This window comes from Mustela nivalis, assembly GCF_964662115.1.
Source record: "Mustela nivalis genome assembly, chromosome: 13".
NCBI lineage: Eukaryota > Metazoa > Chordata > Mammalia > Carnivora > Mustelidae > Mustela > Mustela nivalis.
The window spans coordinates 9,591,983-9,611,513 of NC_139032.1; the positions used below are offsets into that span (position 1 = coordinate 9,591,983).

At 47.2% G+C, this 19,531-nt stretch overlaps 1 protein-coding gene across 6 annotated transcripts in view; it reads right to left on the reverse strand.

Annotated features, from left to right (window-relative positions):
- The window catches only part of KANK1 (KN motif and ankyrin repeat domains 1), a 195,250-nt gene that overhangs the window by 165,111 nt on the left and 10,608 nt on the right, over positions 1–19,531 (reverse strand). The window contains exon 1 of one of the 6 annotated variants that reach the window (XM_082696626.1): positions 2,829–2,971. The exons of 4 other annotated variants lie outside the window; for them this stretch is intronic. The gene's annotated coding sequence lies outside the window, so the exon portion shown is untranslated. Of the gene's footprint in view, positions 1–2,828; positions 2,972–19,531 lie in introns of those variants that run through there. One more of the 6 variants, XM_082696622.1, reaches the window with a different exon arrangement.

The following is a 19,531-nucleotide window of genomic DNA, read 5'->3' on the forward strand; positions in this document are numbered from 1 at the left end:
TTCTTGTTCTACACACTCGGATGTAAAGGAACCACAAGCAGAATTTTCATCTTAAAAGAAAAAAAGAAACAGAGTCCCCTCAAATGACTCGTTCATCAGGACCTGAGCGGCATTTAAGAGACAGTGTTGACATTCTCCCAGACCTGCGGTTTTGCTGAAAAATTAATCTATCCCATCCACGCTTTGATCTTCAGGCAAATTATTTCCCGAGACAAGATTGAACTTGCGCGGATCCCACAGGCTAACCAGCTATCAGAGCGGAACTGGCATCCAGTTCCAGGTGGCAAGTGGGGACGGCGCTTCCCGACCGCCCCCAAAGGGACTCTGGTCAGAAACACAACCCAGTGTCACGGGGGCGGGGGTTGGGGGGATGATTTCCCCATGAAAGTGCAAGACAGCTTTGCGTTCAAAGGAGAAAGCGGTTTGGAGGAGGTGGGTCGGTTTTAAGCATCAGCACTAACTGGTATTTCTGTTACGGGAGGTTTTGGTTGTTGTCGTTCATGGTTTAGTTTTTCTTAATTTTACAGTGAGGAGGAGAATTGCATCCGGGTGGTCTCCTTGCTTCTGTGGTTCGTCTTCCCTTTAAGAGGAAAGGAGGAAGCTTCTAGTCTTCCAACGGCTCTTGCTCGTCTCGCACCTGTTCTGCAAGGTGTGTGCGGCCAGCCAGAGGGACAGAGGGGACCTGGAGAAAATGTTCGTTGTATCAGCAACTGCACACTTGGCTAAAGGAATGCTGGCTGCAAACGAAGCCCAGAGAGTTCGTATTGCTAAGAAGCTATCCCTTAGTTTGGGCGGCAGGCAGGAGAATGCACCCCTACCAGCCCCCCAACGATATCCAGTCCTACTTCCCCAACTGAGTATGTTATCACGATGGACTTGAACGTGTGGTTAAAGTCAAGGACCCACGAGCTGAGCAGAGTCACCGGGGCTCTCCTGGTGGGTCGAATGTAATCACGAGAGCTGGAGAGCCGACAGACGTCTCTGGCTGGGGTCAGAGAGAGAGAGATGAGACGGAAGATGGAGGAGCCAGATCTGAAATGTGACAGGGACTCACATCACCACTGGTGGCTTTGAAGATGGAATAAGTGTGTCCTGAGCCAAGGAATGCGGGGGGGCCCGAGAAGTTAGGACAATGAGGAAACAGATTCTCTCCCAGAACCAGCCCTGCCCACCCCGATTTGGTCCCCGTGAGTCCAGTGCTGACCTTCTAACCTACAGAGTAGTCGGAGAATATATCCATGTTGCTCTAAGCATCAAACGTCAGGGTTCTGTCACGGCAGGGAGAGAAAACCAATACAGACTTGGTGGGGTGCTGTTGTGACAAAAGCCAAGAAATGGCCAGTGGCTTTGGAACAGGGCAGTGGCGGGGAGCACGGCAGAGAAAGTCTAGATGGCCCTGAACAGAGCTGTTAGGAGACACGTGGACGGGAAGGAGAGCTCCGGAGGGAGGAAACCCAGATTGCCGAGGAGACGCCTGCATGGTTGAGAGCGGAAGACGTCACACATGCCACCCGCCTGGCATGCGCCGCCTGCTGTGGGCGAAGAAAGTGATGCCCCCGGGACGCCTGGGTGGCTCAGTCCATTAAGCCGCTGCCTTCGGCTCAGTCACGATCCTAGGGTCCTGGGATCAAGTCCCGCATCAGGCTTCTCGCTCTGCGGGGAGCCTGCTTCTCTCTCCACCTCTGCCTGCCTCTCTGCCTGCTTGTGTGCGCTCTCGCTCTCTCTCTCTCTGACAAATAAATAAATAAAATCTTTTTAAAAATAAAAAAGTGAAAAAATTTTAAAAAAAGAAAGTGAAGCCCCCAAGGGGGGGAAGGCACCTGACCATCTCAGGGGCAACCTGCTGTCCCGTCACGTGACCTGGGGCAGACAGCCTCTGCGAACCGCTCTTCGGGATGGCCCCAGTGCCCACCTCACGGGACCACAGGGGTTAACGAGGACGTGCAGGCAGAAACCTCACAGGGTGCCCAGCACAGGGCAGACACTGGGAAATGGCTGGAGAGGAAGGCACCCTCTCTCCCACAGGAAAGCCTGCGATGAGTCCTCCCTCGGGCAGACTGAGGGTCTAAGCATAAAAGAAGGGAGCAGAGCCAGACCTGGACGTTCAGGAAGCCAGGGCTCCGTAAATCACAGTGCGATCTGGGAGCTCAATGGGGCTATTCCGAAATGCAAGAGACAGAGGGACTGAGGCCTGGGGAAGCTGTCCAAGGCAACAGAGCAAGACAAAAAGGGGGCTGAGCTGTTCCTCTGGGTGCCTCTATTACTGGAAGCGTGCCAAGCGCAGTTTGAGAACACTGGGCCGAGATACTGTGCCCCTCTCGGTGCCAACTTGGACAGGAAGTGATGTGGCTGGGTCCCACGGTCGAAAAGCCGGCAGGAGGGGGTGACGGGGGCGTCCTCAAAGAAAGAGATCGTTTTCAATTCTCCAGCCTGGCTTCCTACCTCTGCCTCCCCCTCTCCCCCGCCCACCACCCATCTCCATCCATGAAATTATAAGACACAACAAGAATGAAAAAGACCGCAATTGTTCCTGCAGGGGCACGGCAAAGCCAACTTTTGCAGAAACGCCTAGAATTTTCTATGGAGGAGGGATGACAGGTGTTTTCCTAGCGTAAGAACTTTTTTAGTTCAGGCGCTTTCCTAAGGTTTCTGGGAGAAGACATCACAAGGAAAGAAACAAGACGCCGAAAGCATTTGAATATCCTTTCTGTCTCTTCACATGGGCACCCAGGGCTATAAATTACAGTGGTTCATTGGCCAGGACTCCCAGTCGAGAGTTAAATGTCAGCCAGCAGGCTACAGCCTAACAGAGAGGGAGAAAAAGTCACCTTAGGAATGATGAAGATAAAACCCAGCAGCGAGGAAGGAAACCAGTCTCCCCTAGTAGGCTGATAAGACAGTGAGTCGGCCCACGGAGTCCTCCTGTTCTGCCCGAGTCCCATGTTCTTCCTTCGAAGAAAACCTCTTAGCACCTGCAGGGAAGCCACCGTTTCTTCCGTTCCTTTCTGCTGGGGGCAGAAGGCACAACCTCGCGGGTGGCGTGATGAAGTTACGCATGTCTGTGAGCCAAGCACATGTCCCCACCGAACACAATGATGCTTTCAAAAAAGAACAAGTTTCCAAAGTTCTGCCAACAATCCCATTGTTTAGGATTCACCAACTGGAAAGGCATACACTTCTGCACGACATTTTCTGAATTTCGCCAAGCTGCGTGGATCTGAAGGCTCATTCTTTGCACTCCCACTGTGTGTCACTCGGTGCCCTTTCCACGCAGACCCAGATCGGCGGTTCTCAGAACAGATCCATTATTCGGGCGCACGTGACAAGAGCACTGAATCTTGTCTCTGCCCTCCCCCCAACCCCTGTTTTCTGTGCTCCTCAAGCTGCAAGCCTCTGCTGACCCTGGGGATACAAAAAACCCCGCAGAGCAAAGGAGCTGCAGGGCTTGCCCTCTCCTCAGTCCAAATCTGGAGACTCTGGGAGGGTCAGCAGGTGAATCTCTGGGTCCTTCTAGAAGGAGAACATGCACCTCGTGTGTCTAGTGATTTGGTTTGGCTTTTTATCAACATGGGAAGGAGGAGGTATGGCTCAGAGACAGAGAACGGACTTAGCTAACACACTCCAGCCTCCTGTTGGAAGAGGAAAACAGCATGACGTGTGGGAGCTGTTCGAAGCTCCCTGGACCTCCGCGTGGGCTTCAGCCACTCCATCAGACCCCGCAATGCCGACCGAGCTGGACACACCAGCCTCTCTCACCTCGTGCTTCTTGCAAGGATAATCCGGACACCACCACACAATCCCACAAAAATGATCTGCAACTCAAAGAAGTCACACAGCACAGGCCTGGGAGATCCCCACAGTGTTTGTCTCGAAGACAGTCCATTTTATACGCCTCTTTCAGGGCCGTAGGAGTTTCCCTACTGTCAGTACCGAGACTGTGCCAGACTCCCTAAATGCGTGTGCATTATTTGATCTGTTTCTTCCAAAGATCCAAGAGCAAACTACCTCCGTGTTCATTCTTCCCTGGAGGAAACCCAGGCTTGGAACTGCTAAACAACATGCCCCAAGTCACCAGCTGGCAGACCTAGACTCTGAACCCAGATTGTTCGCTCTGACCTCAGGATTAATGCCTGTGATCTGCCGTGATTGGCAACAGACTCTGGGAACAGCGAGGCTTCCTCCACATTGCCCTCGGGGGATCAACAAACTGTACTGACAAAAATCAATGGTGATCTCCCTTTTTGAACCACCTTGACTCCTGCACACGACAACCTGCCACACCCGGCGTTGCTGCAGGACAAGAAGTCACAACCTCTCCCTGGCGTTGGCTTCAAAGCAATGCAAATATTCCAAAATGCCTTCCCCTTGAAGGAGTCTGCACCCCGGCAAGATGGACTCCAACTCCAACACTGTCCAGACCCTCCACTGCAGGGGGCCTGACGCGCCCCCTTCCAGGAGTTCCCCAGCCTCCGGGCGCGCCCCTCCCAGCTCAGGCCTGCAGCTGTGCCTACGGCTTTACCACCCCAGGGCAGCAAGAGGTAAGAACACCACGGGTGCTGCGGGTGCTGCAGATGCTACCGTTGGTCAGACCTCTTGTCCCCGGCAGAAATGTGGAAGCACGTCCCTCCCTAATAAACTCAGGCAGTTTTACCCACTTTCCACATGTTCCAAAACGAGGGATAAAGACCATCCCAAGACCAGCAAACTACAGGCTCAGGCCAAGTTGCTGAGTGAAGACTGTGTCATAAGAGAAGTATCAGAGGGGGTTGCGCAGGGCGGGGGGAGAGGGTGATGGACACTGGGGAGGGTATGTGCTACGGTGAGTGCTGTGAAGTGTGTGACCCTAGTGATTCGCAGACCTGTACCCCTGGGGCTAACAATACATTATATGTTAATTAAAAAATGAAAAAAGAAAGAAAGATATCAGAGGGATCTTCCAAGCATTCAAAAAAAAACAATGACAAAGCAGAAGTGGGTGCAGGGACACAAGGAGGAGAGTTAGTGTTTAACGGGGGATGGAGTTTCTGCCCCGGAAGATGAGAAAGTTCTGGAGAAGGAGGGTGGGGATGCCCACCCAGCAACGTGAACGGACTCAGGGCCACGGAAATGTACACTCAGACATGGTGAAAATGGGGAAACACAAGCAAAAGGCACCCTGACATTCAGGTGAGTGCTTCCTGTTGAAACCGCCCCCGTACCAAGGGAAATGAGGCCCCAGCTCCTTCCAAAACCAACCACTGGAACTTTCTAGGCCCACTGCAGGGGCTACATGGAAGAAAGGGGAATTGCAGGCCCAGAGCTCTGGGGGAAAAAACGAATGTTCCTGAGGGACGGCTTGCTCTGTGGAGCCTGCGTGTCTCGGTAAAGCCAGAATCCCCTGCCAGTCCTCTGAGGAAAGGACCGATCGCCCTTCAGCATTTGTGTCGCTTGCAAAATTCGTAGGTTGAAGTCTTAACCCCCAGTGTGATGGTATCTGGAGGTGAGACCCTCGGAAGGGAGCTGGGGTGAGGTGAGGTCAGGTCGTGAGGCACGGGTGCTCCTAGAAGAAGAGGGAGAGGGAGCAGAGCCCTTCCTCCCTCCACCACACAAGGACCCAGCAAGAAGCACCCGCCAGGAAACACGCTCCCTCTCGCTGTCCCCGGAACCCACCCAGGCAGCCGCTGGACCTTGCCCTCCAGCCTTGATCATGGGGAGAAGCGACCAGGCTGTTAAGCCCCCCCAAGTCTGGGGCCTGTGTCACAGCAGCCTGAGCTATGACGGGTCTCCTCTGGATTTGATCTGTGCTGGCACCCACATTCAGTTACCGGCTGAGACCCATTACCGTCCGCAGAAAAGTTCCTAAAACGACCCGCTCGAGTGCAGGGACTCTGGGCACCACAGCGAAGGTGGGCATCCAGATGAGCTCTCGCTCCTTGGGGCCCCCAGACGTATGGCAACAGCCTGGCTCACACGGACACACGGACCCACACGCACGCAGAGACGTGCCAACTGCTTCTTCCACGTTCTCAGGTTCTTCAGAGTAACGCCGAGGACAGAGGCCAAAAGGCCGTCGTGACTCAGAAGGAAATGGTCTCCGGGCCGCCGCAGTCTCCCTCCGTCCTCTCAGATGCTCCGCACTCGGAACATCACCAAGGCTGCTGACACGGGATTTTCAACGCCGAAGAATGGACCGGGTCGCATCTCCAACGGGTCCGCTCCCCCCCCCCACCCGGGTCGCATCTCCAACGGGTCCAGGTCCCCCCAACAGGGTCACATCTCCAACGGGTCCGCGTCCCCCCACCAAGCCTCCGCACCCGCCCTGCCACCTGAGTGTTGCTTTGGGATGACGGGCCTAGTGAATCGCACTCCTCCTCCCTCCGGACTAAATGCTCTGACTTGTAAGCCAGTCTTGTTCCCAAAACTGAACAATTAAGTACTTTTTACCTGTTTTGGTGTTTTGTTTCCCCTCACTGGAAAAAAACAAAAATAGTAAGCCTCACATTAGCAAACTCTGAGCTGAACCAACCTAGGTCCGTGTACCTCTGATTTACACAAAATCCCAATCGGTTTTCCTTAAATGCTGCCTAATTCACCTTTAAATGCCACTGCAAAATTGGTAGTTAATGTCCACACCAACAATAAGATAAAATTAAATTAAATTAAATTAAATTAAATTAAATTAAAATAAAAAACCTAATTCTCCCTAACACCAACATAGATTAGAAAACCCTTAATAATTAGAAGTGTCCCAATTAAAACCTGAATATCAAGTCTGATCAACAGAGGAGAAACATCAAAAAATGGACACACAGGCATGTGGGATTTAATATGTGATAACGGTGGCATTTCCTATCAAAGGAGGTAAATGGATTCCTCAGTACGTGGTTGTGAAAACCAGCAGCCATCTAAAAAAGGCATATTGGGATCCTACGTTGTAAAATAAATTCAAGATGGATGAATAATGTCAGTATAAAAACTAAAAGCAAAGAAGTAAGAAAAGCAGCCCTGGACAAATAAAAGACAGTAATTTTAGAGTAAGGATGGCCTTTTCCTCTTTATGGTATTAAATTCAAAGGCCTTAAAACAAGGCATCTGACAGAACTGTCTGCATGGAGAAATCTCACATAAACCAAGTCAAAAGATGAGCAGTGAACCAGGAACATCTCCATCTCTCGTCACAAGGGGCTCGTTTCCCTTAGACAGTAAGTGACATGAACTGGTCACTCACAGCCCAATGGCGAAGGACAGAACAGTTCAGAGGAAGGTAAATAGGAAGAGCTCCTCCGGGCTCAGGAGGGGACGCTCAGCCTCCTAAGTGACAGCAAACTAAAACCACAGGAGCTGCTGTTTTTCCCTTATCAGATTGGCGAAGAGGAACAAGCCTCACAACCCACCATGCCAGTGAGGATGGGAACGGACAGGCACTTACATACCTCGCTGGTGAGCGTACAGACGTTAGCACGGCTTCTACGGAAGTCACCTGGGGCGGGGTCTCCTCCCAGGACAAACGCCACGTATCCTTTCACCTGGGGACCCCAGAGTTAGGACTGTATCCTATGTGAGCAAAATAATCTACGTGCAAAGTCATCTCTTGCAGCATTGTAGCAAACGGCAAGATCAAAAGGAGACCTACTTAACAAAACAGAGTATCTGTAAGAAGAAAATACTATGCTGCTCTGTTTAAAACTATAAAAATATAAGAAAAACTCTACCTATACAGAGGAAATTTCAAGATGTTTGGTTATAGGAAAAGAGCAAGGTGCGTAACAGTATGTAAAGTATGTTATGGGGGGGTTGAGGGGGAGGTTGGGTGGCTCAGTGGGTTAAAGCCTCTGTCTTCGGCTCAGGTCATGATCTCAGGGTCCTGGGATGGAGCCCCGCATCGGGCTCTCTGGTCAGGAGGGAGCCTGCTTCCTCCTCTCTCTCTGCCTGCTTCTCTGCCTACTTGTGATCTCTGTCAAATAAATTTTTAAAATCTTAAAAAAAAAAAAAAAGTACGTTATATGTGGGATTTTAAAAGGGGGGAGAATATGACAATACACACACTTTATTTAGTCTTTTTTTTTTTAGTATTTAGTGTTTAATGTTTTTATACTTTTTTATTTCATGTTTTTTACTTATGAGTATCTTTAGAAGCAAGAACACTGAGGAGGGAATATACGGCTAGTGGCAGGAATGGGAGGCTTTTCACTTGACCCTTATATATCTTTTAAATTTGAGCAAATAGGCAGAGAGGCAGGCAGAGAGAGAGGAAGAAGCAGGCTCCCTGCTGAGCAGAGAGCCCGATGCGGGGCTCGATCCCAGGACCCTGAGATCGCGACCTGAGCTAAAGGCAGAGGCTTAACCCACGGAACCACCCAAGTGCCCTGTGGATACGAATTCTTATACACCCTTTATGCCCAAAGGTCACTTGAAGGATCTAATGATAAAAGGCATAGTTATCGTCAAAGAATAAGAAGAACTCCCAGGTAACTTTTATGGAGTGAAGGCTGGAGGGAGGGGAAAGGAGAAGAGGTTTGGATGATCTTACCTACACAGTGAGGCACAACTGACCTACACAGTGAGGCGCAACTGACCTTACGACTTAGCTCCTGGCATCCTGGTAGCCAGAACAAAAATGGAAATACGATGAGTTACACAACTTCCATAACTGGCAGAAGAAATTTAAAGTCCCTGTTCATCAGGGAAATAGATTTTCTTTTCGTAACATGAATTGAAACATACATTTCCTTACAGGAGGGACCGTGAACGGCACAGTGAACCTGTAGGAGCAGCTCACTGGACACGTACCTACGAAGCCCCTTCTGGGTTTCCAGGCTCTGTTCTCAGAGTTTGGGGTACGTGAGCCAACAAATCAGGTCAAGAGTCCTATCCCAGGGAGGGCCATATTCTGCTGGGCGAGACGGACAGTAGACATAATCGGTAAGTTACAGGATATGCTATTATGCTACGGGGAAAAGGCCAAGGAAGGACTCAAGGGGACGAAGGGCGGCAGGAGGAGGCTGATTTCAATTCTGAACCAACAGTCAAGGTTCTGAGTTGGGGACTCGAGCGCTCGGCCTGAGCAGGAACTGAGATGAGAACAATGTAGGCAGAGACGCAGCCTGTGCAAAGGCCCTAAGGGGAAGCACACAGCCAAGTGTGAGGAAGACCATGGAGGGCCCCGCTGTCGAGCAAGGGGGCGGGGGAGTACAGCAGAGGAAGTCAGAGACTACCCAGGGCCCAGGTCAAAACAGTCCCAGAGTTTACTGTAAAAACTTCTCCTTTTATGCAAACAGGAAGCCAACAGAGGGTTTAGCAGAAAAGTGCCACCACCTGACCTTTGTTTTTAATTTTTGTTAAAGATTTTCTTTATTTGAGAGACGGGGGAAGAGAGAGCACGAATGGGGAGAGAAGCAGAAGGAGAAGCAGACGCCCCACTGAACAAGGACCCGACACGGGGCTCGATCCCAGGATGACCAGAGCCGAAGGCAGACGCTTAACCGACTGAGGCCCCAGATGTTTTTAAAGAACCACGGCGGAGAATGCACCACGAGGACAGACGCAGGGAGACCAGCTGCGGGGCTACTGCCGCGATTCACGCGAGAGAGAGGAGGGTGGAGGTGGGGAGGGGGCGGGCTCTGGGTAAATTGCCAAGGCAGAGTCAGCAGGATCTGCCAATGGACTGGAGTGAGAGAAAAAAGCGAGTGAAGAGGAATACAGAGTTTGAGGGTTTTGCCCACAATAGAAACAGGAAAGCCTGTGGGAAAAAAACCAGTTTGGGAAAAAAGCAGGAATTCTGTTCTGGCCACACTGTGGTGGCCACAGGAGACTTCCAGGTGGAGACAGGAGGAGGTGGTTGGACGAGCAAGCATGGATTTCAGGGGGAAAGTCAGAGCCGGAGAAATCAATGTGAGACTCGCCGCAGTTATGCACCGTACTCGAAGCACCGAGCGAGTGAGAGTCTGCGGAAGACAGCGAGGACGGAGCCCTCGGGCCTCCGAAAATCAAGGAGATGAAGCAGCAGCAAAGGAAAGTGGAAAGGAATGACCCGTGAGCAAGGAGGAGAACCAGCAAGTGTACGGAAACTGTAACACGGACATGCTTTATCACGTCCATCAGTAACAGCAAAGGGCACCAAGTCCAAGTTCAGGGGAAGCACGCCTTCGAGCAGCTACAGTGCAGCAGGCCGGGCGTTTAGCTTCTGGCCAGTTCTGTCTTGAACACCGAGGGCGGTGAAGGAGAAGCCAGAGCAGGTCACAGACAAGAGGCCAGGAGAGCACAGAGAGGCACACACTCCCGGCCCAAGGAGTGTATCACCGGCTGCAGAGGGACCAGGGACAGATGCCAAAGCAGCTCATTGGAAAATATGAACTCCAACCCCAAAGTCGGTGTGCAGGCCCTTCCCCAGCTGCTCCTGCCCACGTGCCCATTATCCCACTGCCTCCTACCAGTTTCAACCCACTCGCAGTCCTGGGCCTGCATCGCAGACCCCATAGCACACCACGAGCCCCTTCTTCGTTAGCAAAAGGGCCCCGACAGGGTCTCTTGCCTAGAGTCTGAGTCCAAGAGCCGGAGACCCCAGCAACCCCTGAGCGTGCACATCTATTATTGAGAACAAGAGAGACAAAGGGCAGACCAAGGGTGACTGAGCTCTCCTCTCTCTGCGCACACTTCATGTACATGAAGGGCCTTCTTGAAATGTTTGAACGCACCAGGTCATGCATGTATATCCAACCTCACTCCAAAGAGGGCTTCAGGCAGCTTTCAAAACTAGACTGAACTGTATTTACCTTAATTTTAAAAACAGAAGAAAAATATCAGATTCAGAACAAAGGAAAATATTATGGAATAGTAAACAAAGTCTAAATTGGGGAAAATGATGATCCTGAAGGTATACACGGTTGTTTAACAACAGCAGGACATACATTTGGTCAAACCATAGTCTCATATGAGATTCATATCGTTCAATAAATCACCATTTTCTAATACTGGGGCCTAAGGCAACTTTTCTAATGCTTCTTCATAAAAGGGCCCCTAACAGACACAAAAGACATGCACTGTGTTAGGGTCTCTTGTGGCTAGTCCTTAAATTATTTCCTGTCCCTCAGGACATAACACATGCCAACATGATCAGAGAAATCAGAGGGAAAGGAAAAGTAGCATTCACAATCACCCAATACTTGATTGGGACTGGTGTGTAGAATCCTTTAGAATTTCAATAAATGGACACTATGTCTCAAAACCTAGTTTTCATTAATACTTGAGGTTGATTAAGTGTTGTTATCCATTGAGGACTGGTCTGCTTACCTTAAAATCCAGCCAATTATAGTTAATAATGCTGTGTTATTTGAAAGTTGCAGAGAGTAGATCTTAAAAGTCTTAAAAGTTCTCGTGGTCCCAAAAGACCCATGAAAAGATGCTCAACGTCACTCATCATCAGGGAAATACAAATCAAAACCACAATGAGATCACCTCACACCCGTCAGAATGGTAATATCAACAACACAAGAAACAACAGGTGTTGGCAAGGATGTGGAGAAAGAGAACCCTCTTGCACTGCTGAGGGGAATGCAACCTGGTGCAGCCACTCTGGAAAACAGTCCGGAGGCTCCTCAAAGAGTTAAAAATAGAAATACCCTAAGATCTTGTAATCATACTACTAGGTGTTTACCCAAAGGATACAAAAACACTAATTCATAGGGATACAAGCACCCCTATGTTTATTGCAGCATTATTTACAATCACCAAAGCACAGAAGCAGCCGCAGTGTCCATCCACAGACGGATGGATAAAGAAAATGGGTATATAAACACAGTGGAATATTACTTGGCCATAAAAAAGAAGGAAAACTGCCATGTGTAACAACACGGATGGATCAAGAGAGGATAGGTAAGAGAAACAAGTGTCAAAGAAAGACAAATACCATATGATTTTACTCCGATGTGGAATTTATGAAACAAGTGTACAAAGAAAAAAAAAAGACAAATCAAGAAACAGACTCTTAACTACAGAGAGCAGACAGGTGGTTACCAGAGGGGAGGTGGGCAGGGTGATGGGCGAAATAAGTGAAGAGGATTAAAGAGTGTATTTATCATCGTGAGCACTAATGTATAGGACTGCTGAAATAAATAAAATATATATATTTAAAATATATATATAATACATATAATGCTATATATAAAATATATATATATAAATACATAATATACTGAACATACTATATTGTACTTCTGAAACCATCCTAATACTATGTTAACTAGCTAGAATTAAAATTTAAAACTTTAATAAACAATTAAAGTTCTCATCACAAGGAAAAAAATTTGTAACTACGTGTGGTGATGGGTGTTAACTAGACTTCCTGGGGTGATCGTTTTGCAAAATACACAAATACTGAATTATTATATTATACAGTTAAAATTAACACAATGTTTGTGTCAATTCCATCTCACCTTTTTAAAGAATAAAGCAATCAGAAAAAATCTTGGCATTCTTATCAAAATTACAGAAACTAAGGACACCTGGGTGGCCCCATCAGTTGAGCAGCCGACCCTTGATTTCGGGGTAGGTCATGATCTCAGGGTCATGAGATCGGGCCCCCAGTGTGGCTCCGTGCTCACCAAAGGTTTTCTCTCTTTCTCTCTCTCTCCCTCTCCTTCTGCCCCTACCTCCACTCATGCACGAACGCTCTCTCTCTCTAAAGTAAATAAATAAATTCTTTTATTTTAATTCAGTTAGTTAACATGTAGTGTATCATTAGTTTCAGAGGGAGAGGTCAGGGATGCATGAGTTGCATACAACACCCAGTGCTCATCACATCAAGTGTCCTCCTTAATGCCCAGCCCCCACCCATCTCCCCCCACCCCCTGCAACCCTCAATTTGTTCCCTAGAGTGAAGGGTCTCTCGTGGCTTGACGAAAGCAGAGAAGGAGACAAGTCATAACAGCCTCTTAACTATAGAACATAAATAAATCTTTAAAAAAAAAAAATCTATGCAAGACTCTTACCTAAACAGATGCCTTAACTCCACTAAAGGCTGCAAGAATGAAACTCTTAAGAATGGCCAAGGTTCCCTGCCTGCCCCCAAAACAGGGCTCTGAATCTCCCCAGCATGCATACGGGAAAATAACCACTCCAGGCACTGACATTTTTTACCTTGCATTAAGAATAACTGCAATTTGTCATCTTTCTTCAAAGGGTTCTGATGTTGTCCTTTTTCAGCACTAAGGCAGAAATTCCCCAGTAAGGATATCAGCAACAGCTCAGCAATTTCATTTTGCAAGAAAAATACCAGGACAGATTGACTAAGCACTAATAAATTTCAGTTCAGAAGGCTCCTATTTTTCTCTTTACATTGTCATCTGCCTTTGAGTGGCTGCCAAAACCATATTAATTCAGGCAATTAAACAAAAGACAATCAACCAATAAGATAGCAGTAACACAGAGAAAATCAAGATACAAAAGTCAAGAGAGTAAGAAGAGTAACTTCTTGTTTAAATGCAGATCCAGACCCTTAAGAAACAATGAGTGGAAAGTTCCCAAACTGTGGGTACAGCTCTCCAACTCATAAAAGATTAATCACTCCTGTATGAAAATGTGACCCTGTCTTCCATATGTAGGCAGATTTCTGAAGCACAACTTTCAAAACAAACCCCCAAATACAGATGTCATCAATCGAAACTCTGTTTCTGAATCAGCATACAGGCCATTAAACCTCTTAGAATTAAATATTGTTTTCCATTGTGGTAAATTGTGGTTTTGTTTCAGTCATCTGCTGCCCTCCCTGCAAAAGGAACAGACTTCCCATTGTCACGTGACTTGCAGTGTCTCCAGATGAAAGAGTTAATTTCATTTCCCTACTCCGCTGTTGGTAGGCTTAGCCACGCGACTTACCATAGTCAAGTGAATACGAGGACTGACATACAAACGGAAGCATTAAGAGCCACGAATGGATTGGCGGTTCCCTTTCTCACCCTCTACCATATCCCAGAACGGGACGGCTCACGCAACCCAGATCTGGAGCTAGAATACAGAAGACCTTTGGAGCAGAGCGAAGAAGAAATTAAAATGGTGTCTTAGGTCACTGAGTATCACGTAGCCTAAGCTGAGAAATGAAACCATCACTTATTTAAAAAAAAAAAAAAAAAAAAACTTTTAATGATCAATGGAATAATTAGTACCTAGGGCAGCTGAATGAATGCAGAAAGACATGCAGGTCTTACCGCCAGAGAATTTCCATGACCATCTGCAAAACATACGTAATAAACTGGAAATAAGGTCTTTTTCTAATTAAAGTTTTTACTTTATAAATATGTGCTTTAGAAAGAGAGAGAAAACTTCAGTTACTTGACTGAACTTTAGAAAACCTTGTTGAGAACAATGGTAGGTTCCAAGAAGATAAGGTTCAACAGCTCACCCTTCCTAAGACACGTAATTAATCTCTAACTAATTGGGGGGATAAAACAAGAATCAAGGTTATAAACTTAACTGGCAAACCAGTCTCCCAGCAAAACAAGGAAATGTAATTGTCTGGGATTTTATGGGATGCAGAAATCAATCCCCAAAAAGTTCAGGTTCATGTTAGCCTTTTCGTATTAGCCTCTGCCTGGAAATCTTATCTATATGAATAAGATCTGAGCCATTAAAACCTAACTTGATGAAAATTACTAGATCTCTCAAACGTTTTTCTAGAAGCCAAAGAAAAACAATGCTTAAAGACTCTTCTCATGGCTACTCTGGTGAGCATATACAGCAAATCATTTAAAAACTTCACTGCCAAAGGAAAAATTCAGCACAGTCTCTTGCAAATTTGTGATGGGGCTAGGGCAAGCTGGATGACCAGAGAAACTCCTAACATTTACTAGGACTAAGCTGACCCAAGAGTGGGAGAGAGATAATGCTATACTCTGCCTTGAAAAGTCCTGAATCTGGGGGCCATGGTTCCCTCCACCATGGTTAGCAAGTCCACAGTAATAAACAGGAAGGCTATTCACACTAAGTTCAAATCAAGTTAAGAACGCTATTTCCTACAATTGGACAGAAAGTTACATCCGGAAGGTGTGAAACTTCATGCATTTGGGAAACTTTTACAGTCCCCAAAAGATCCAGGGTAGTAGGTCCCTCGGCAAGGCTAGTTTGTGAGGGATCTTGACAAAGCTTAGCTAAGGAACACTTTGCAAAATATCAGGGTCAAGCTGATGGGGTGTTTGGAGACAAACGTGAGTCTGACTTTGGTTGTGAGGTAGCAAAGAATTTCCTGGGGACTCCTCTTCCCTGCTTTAAACTGGGGCTAGAAAAAAAATCAGTGGGAGCAGACATTCAGCAGGAGAACACGTGGTAGCATGGAGACCATTTTCTTCCCACACACATTTCCCTTTTAGAAAAAGCCACCCGTTCTTAACCTTGGCTATTTACTGTGGTACTTCCTACACAACCCCAGCCTCCTTGGCCACAGCTGATGGGATCACAGAATGATTCCTCTTCCCAGGGAGAAAAAAGGAGGCATAGGCTAAGCCCAGTCGCAGGGAGGGAGAGAGGGCTAGAGCAGCAAGGTTAGAGACGGGAGTCAGAAGCAAGGGCTGGGCTGCCATTTCCTACCACAGGTGAGCTGAAGCAGAGAAAGGTAATCTGCAGAGAAAAGCCAAAGTATGGTGCAAATGCTGGAGACAAGACACCATGAATGCCCACAGGAATCCGTTTCCGGTCCTCACTCCCAGCAGGACTGGCTGGGCTACTGTGGTCTGGTTGGTTTCCCAAAACTCCTTGATGATGCTGGTTTGTCTAAGTCAGTTTAAATGAGTTTCACTTTTTATGCAGCCAATAAGCCTATCTGTTTTACCGTAAATCCTGAATTATTTATTTTTAAATGTTTGATCTTAATAAACTTCCAAAATGAGGAAATGGCACCAGGTATTATAAGCAACTAATGAATCAGTGACCACATCAAAAACTAATGATGGGGGCGCCTGGGTGGCTCAGGTCATGATCTCAGGGTCTTGAGATCGAGCCCCGCTTCGGGCTCTCTGCTCAGCAGGGAGCCTGCTTCCTCCTGACTCTCTGCCTGCCTCTCTGCCTGCTTGTGATCTCTCTGTCAAATAAATAAATAAAATCTTTAAAAAAAAAAAACAACAACAACAAAAACTAATGACATATTATATGGTGGCTAACTGAACATAATGAAAAAAAAGTACAATGAAGTAAAAATAAATGAATAATAAATAAATATCTGGGGCGCCTGAGTGGCTCAGTGGGTTAAAGCCTCTGCCTTCCACTCAGGTCATGATCCCAGGGTCCTGGGATCGAGCCCTGCCACGGGCTCTCTGCTCAGTGCGGAGCCTGCTTCCTCCTCTCTCTCTGCCTGCCTCTCTGCCTACTTGTGATCTCTCTCTGTCAAATAAACAAATAAATAATATCTTTAAAAAATATATAAATCTTAAATACTTATCATGAGGAATTCTTACAAATGAAATACTCATGTCATCGGCAACTAGGTCAAAGAGAACTTCATCCAGACCACAGAGCCCCTCATGTCCTTTCCTAGTCAATATACCCCTGACCTTAGCCCCCCTGCCCTATTCTTCTATTCACCAGTGATTATTTTTGCCCCTCTTTGAGCCTCATAAAAAAGAAATCATACAGGGCACTTGGGTGGCTCAGCTGGTTAAGTGACTGCCTTCGGCTCAGATCATGGTCCTGGAGTCCCAGGATCGAATCCCACATCCGTCTCTGTGCTCAGCAGGGAGTCTGCTTCTCTCTCTGACCCTCCCCCTTCTCATGTTCTCTCTCTCTGTGTGTCTCTCTCTCTCAAAGAGATAAATAAAATCTTAAAAAAAAAAAAAATTTAAGTGTGTAAACCTGGTGATTCACAGACCTGTACCCCTGGGGATAAAAATATATGTTTATAAAAAATAAAAAAATTATAATGATAAAAAAAAAACTGGGCAAAAATCTTGAATAGGCATTTCACAATAAAAGAATATCTAAATGGCCAATAAAAAAAAAATTTAAAAAAAGAAATCATACAATATGTACACTTTTGGCTTCTTTTCCTCAATATAACATCTATAACATTACTCAATATAATGTCTCAATATTCATGTTTTCCTGTGCAGCACCACTTTGTTCTTTTTTTTTTATTGCTGTGCAATATTTCATGCATAATCCTGCCACAATGTATTTACCCGTTCATGTGCATTTGGACTGTTTCTCTTAGATTCTATCATTCCATTAGGAGCGGTCTTGCAAATGCTTCTAGTGCACATATACACTCATTCCTCTTGGACACATATATCCAGGAGGATAATCACTGGATCACAGGGTATGTATTTGTCCAGCTTTTTAAGTCCAAAGTGACTAACCAGTTTATACTTCCACCAGCAGCTAATGAGAGCTTTTCCTATCTCCGCTAATATTTGGTTATTAGGGTTGGTTGGTTTTAATTTGAGCCATTTGAATATGTGTTGTATTTTATAGTAGTTTTAATGTGCATTTTCCTGATGACGGGTGATATGGGATACCCTTCTCCCATTTTTAAAATGAGGTTTTGTTTTTCTTGTTGATTTGTAGCTGTTCCTGACATATTCTGGACAAGCCGCTTATTGGATATATGACAAATACCTTCTACTTTGTGACCTGCTTCTCCACCCTTCATGTATGCTGCTAAATGAAAGTTCTTCCTTTTAATGAACACAAGAAAAGGCAAAACAGTGCATGTTGCTGTGAGGAAAAGACCCAACCTCTGGGTCTCCACAGTCACTGATTTAAGAAAAGCTAAGTAGTTAACGGAATGGGACCCAGCTTTTGCACAGGCCTTGGACTATGAATACAATGTCACTCTCCTCACTCCCCCAAAGCTTCAGATACAATGAATCACTGATTCAACACCCAGCAGTGTTGCCCACAGTTTATTAACAGTATTTATGCATTAATCTTAGAAACATTATTCTAGATGATGAATGGCTTGCACCACTTCAAAGACCCATGCCATGTTTCCAGCACAGCTCTGCGGAACCAGCATTTGTATGGAGACATTGCCCGAAGAGAAGTGCAGAGCACCAACTTGGGGTCCCAGGAACGCATCTCATCTCTCCCCACCCCAGTGCCTCCACTAGTACCCCAACCTCAATAACCAGGGATCCTGCATAACCACTGAGTTTCCTTGGCTGGGGCAGCAGGCAGGGCAACAGGCTTCCCAAGTGATGCAGATTTCAACAAAGCTCCGGCGAGGCACACATGCCCATGACCTGGTTGATCAGCTTCGCTTCTCTGTATAATACATCTTGTTACCCCCATATCACGGGCCGAGACAGATGCTCTTCCTCGGGCAAAAGTGTGGAAGACCTCGCAGAGAGGAGAAGGCACTGCTCGGAGTCGGGGCCCCTGCGCCTGTCTCTGCCCTTTCGCTTGCTCCCAGGGTTCTCCGCTCCACTGTGCGCTACCTGGGACCGTAACCCCTTCTCTACTCATCTGGCCCTGGGCAAACAGGACACCCTTTTATGATGTTCTTTCAGGGAATTTTAGAGTCAGGACATACTGTATCTTAGACCCGCCTTCCTTTGTATTCCCTCCCTACGTCCTCTGCCTTGCCTCCCCTCCGCCCCACACTCACACACCCAAGACACACTTAAACACCACCGCAGAGTAAGACTGTTTCCTTTCAGACACAAGGAAGCAGAGGAAATAGACCCCTGGCAGGAAGTGCAAGGCTGGGACCCGGCAGCCCAGGCTCCTGCCCGCTGCCCTGTGTGGAATCGGATCCCTTCAATCTGAGCAGTCCAAAAACAAAGGTAAGAAACAGGGAAGGACGTGGGGGAGAAAAAGCTGCGCTGGGCCATCGAGGGTCAAGGAGAGAAAGAGATGTTGAGGACCAAACACAGCTTCCAGGGACTCAGCACCCCGAACCAGCCTGTGGGTTGGTTCTGTGGGTAACAGCTTCAAGTCGGGACTCCAATCAGATCCACAGGGAAGCACAGTTATTTGGTCAAACGGGATGTGAGGCTAGAGGCTCATAACACTTTTTCTTTGAAAGAAAAAGTTCCCAAGAAAACGATTCCTAAACTATAGAAATGTCGTGCCCTTAAACGGTATTTCCCCACTTGCTGGCAAAGCTGATGGACAGGAAAAAAAATGACACCCTCCCCCCCCATTGTAGTAAAGCTCCTTTCTCTGATGGTTCTGGATTGGCTCAAAGTCCTCCGGGTCTTCTTACTCATTCCTGACTTCAGGAGGTGAGCAGCTGGCACACCATTCCCAGCCCTTCCCAACGAGCCGCTGCGGCACCCAGCCCGGCACAGTAGCACTCTGTTTCCCAGTGAGAGACACTTTCTCTGGAAGGTGTGAAAGAGCTTTATGAGCGCAAGGGATCTGACTAAAGGAAAAGCAAGTCCTTCCAATTAGGCTCTCCCAGTTCCCGTGATTATCCAAACAGTAGCCTTTTGTTTCTAGGGGCTGGCTAAAATAAGCCTAAAAACAAACAAAAAGAGACAGTTTTCTTTCTCTATGAACCTAAAAATTGATTAAAACGCTCCTGGGGGCGTCGGAGTAGCTCAGTCCGCTGAGTGTCCAACTCCTGGTT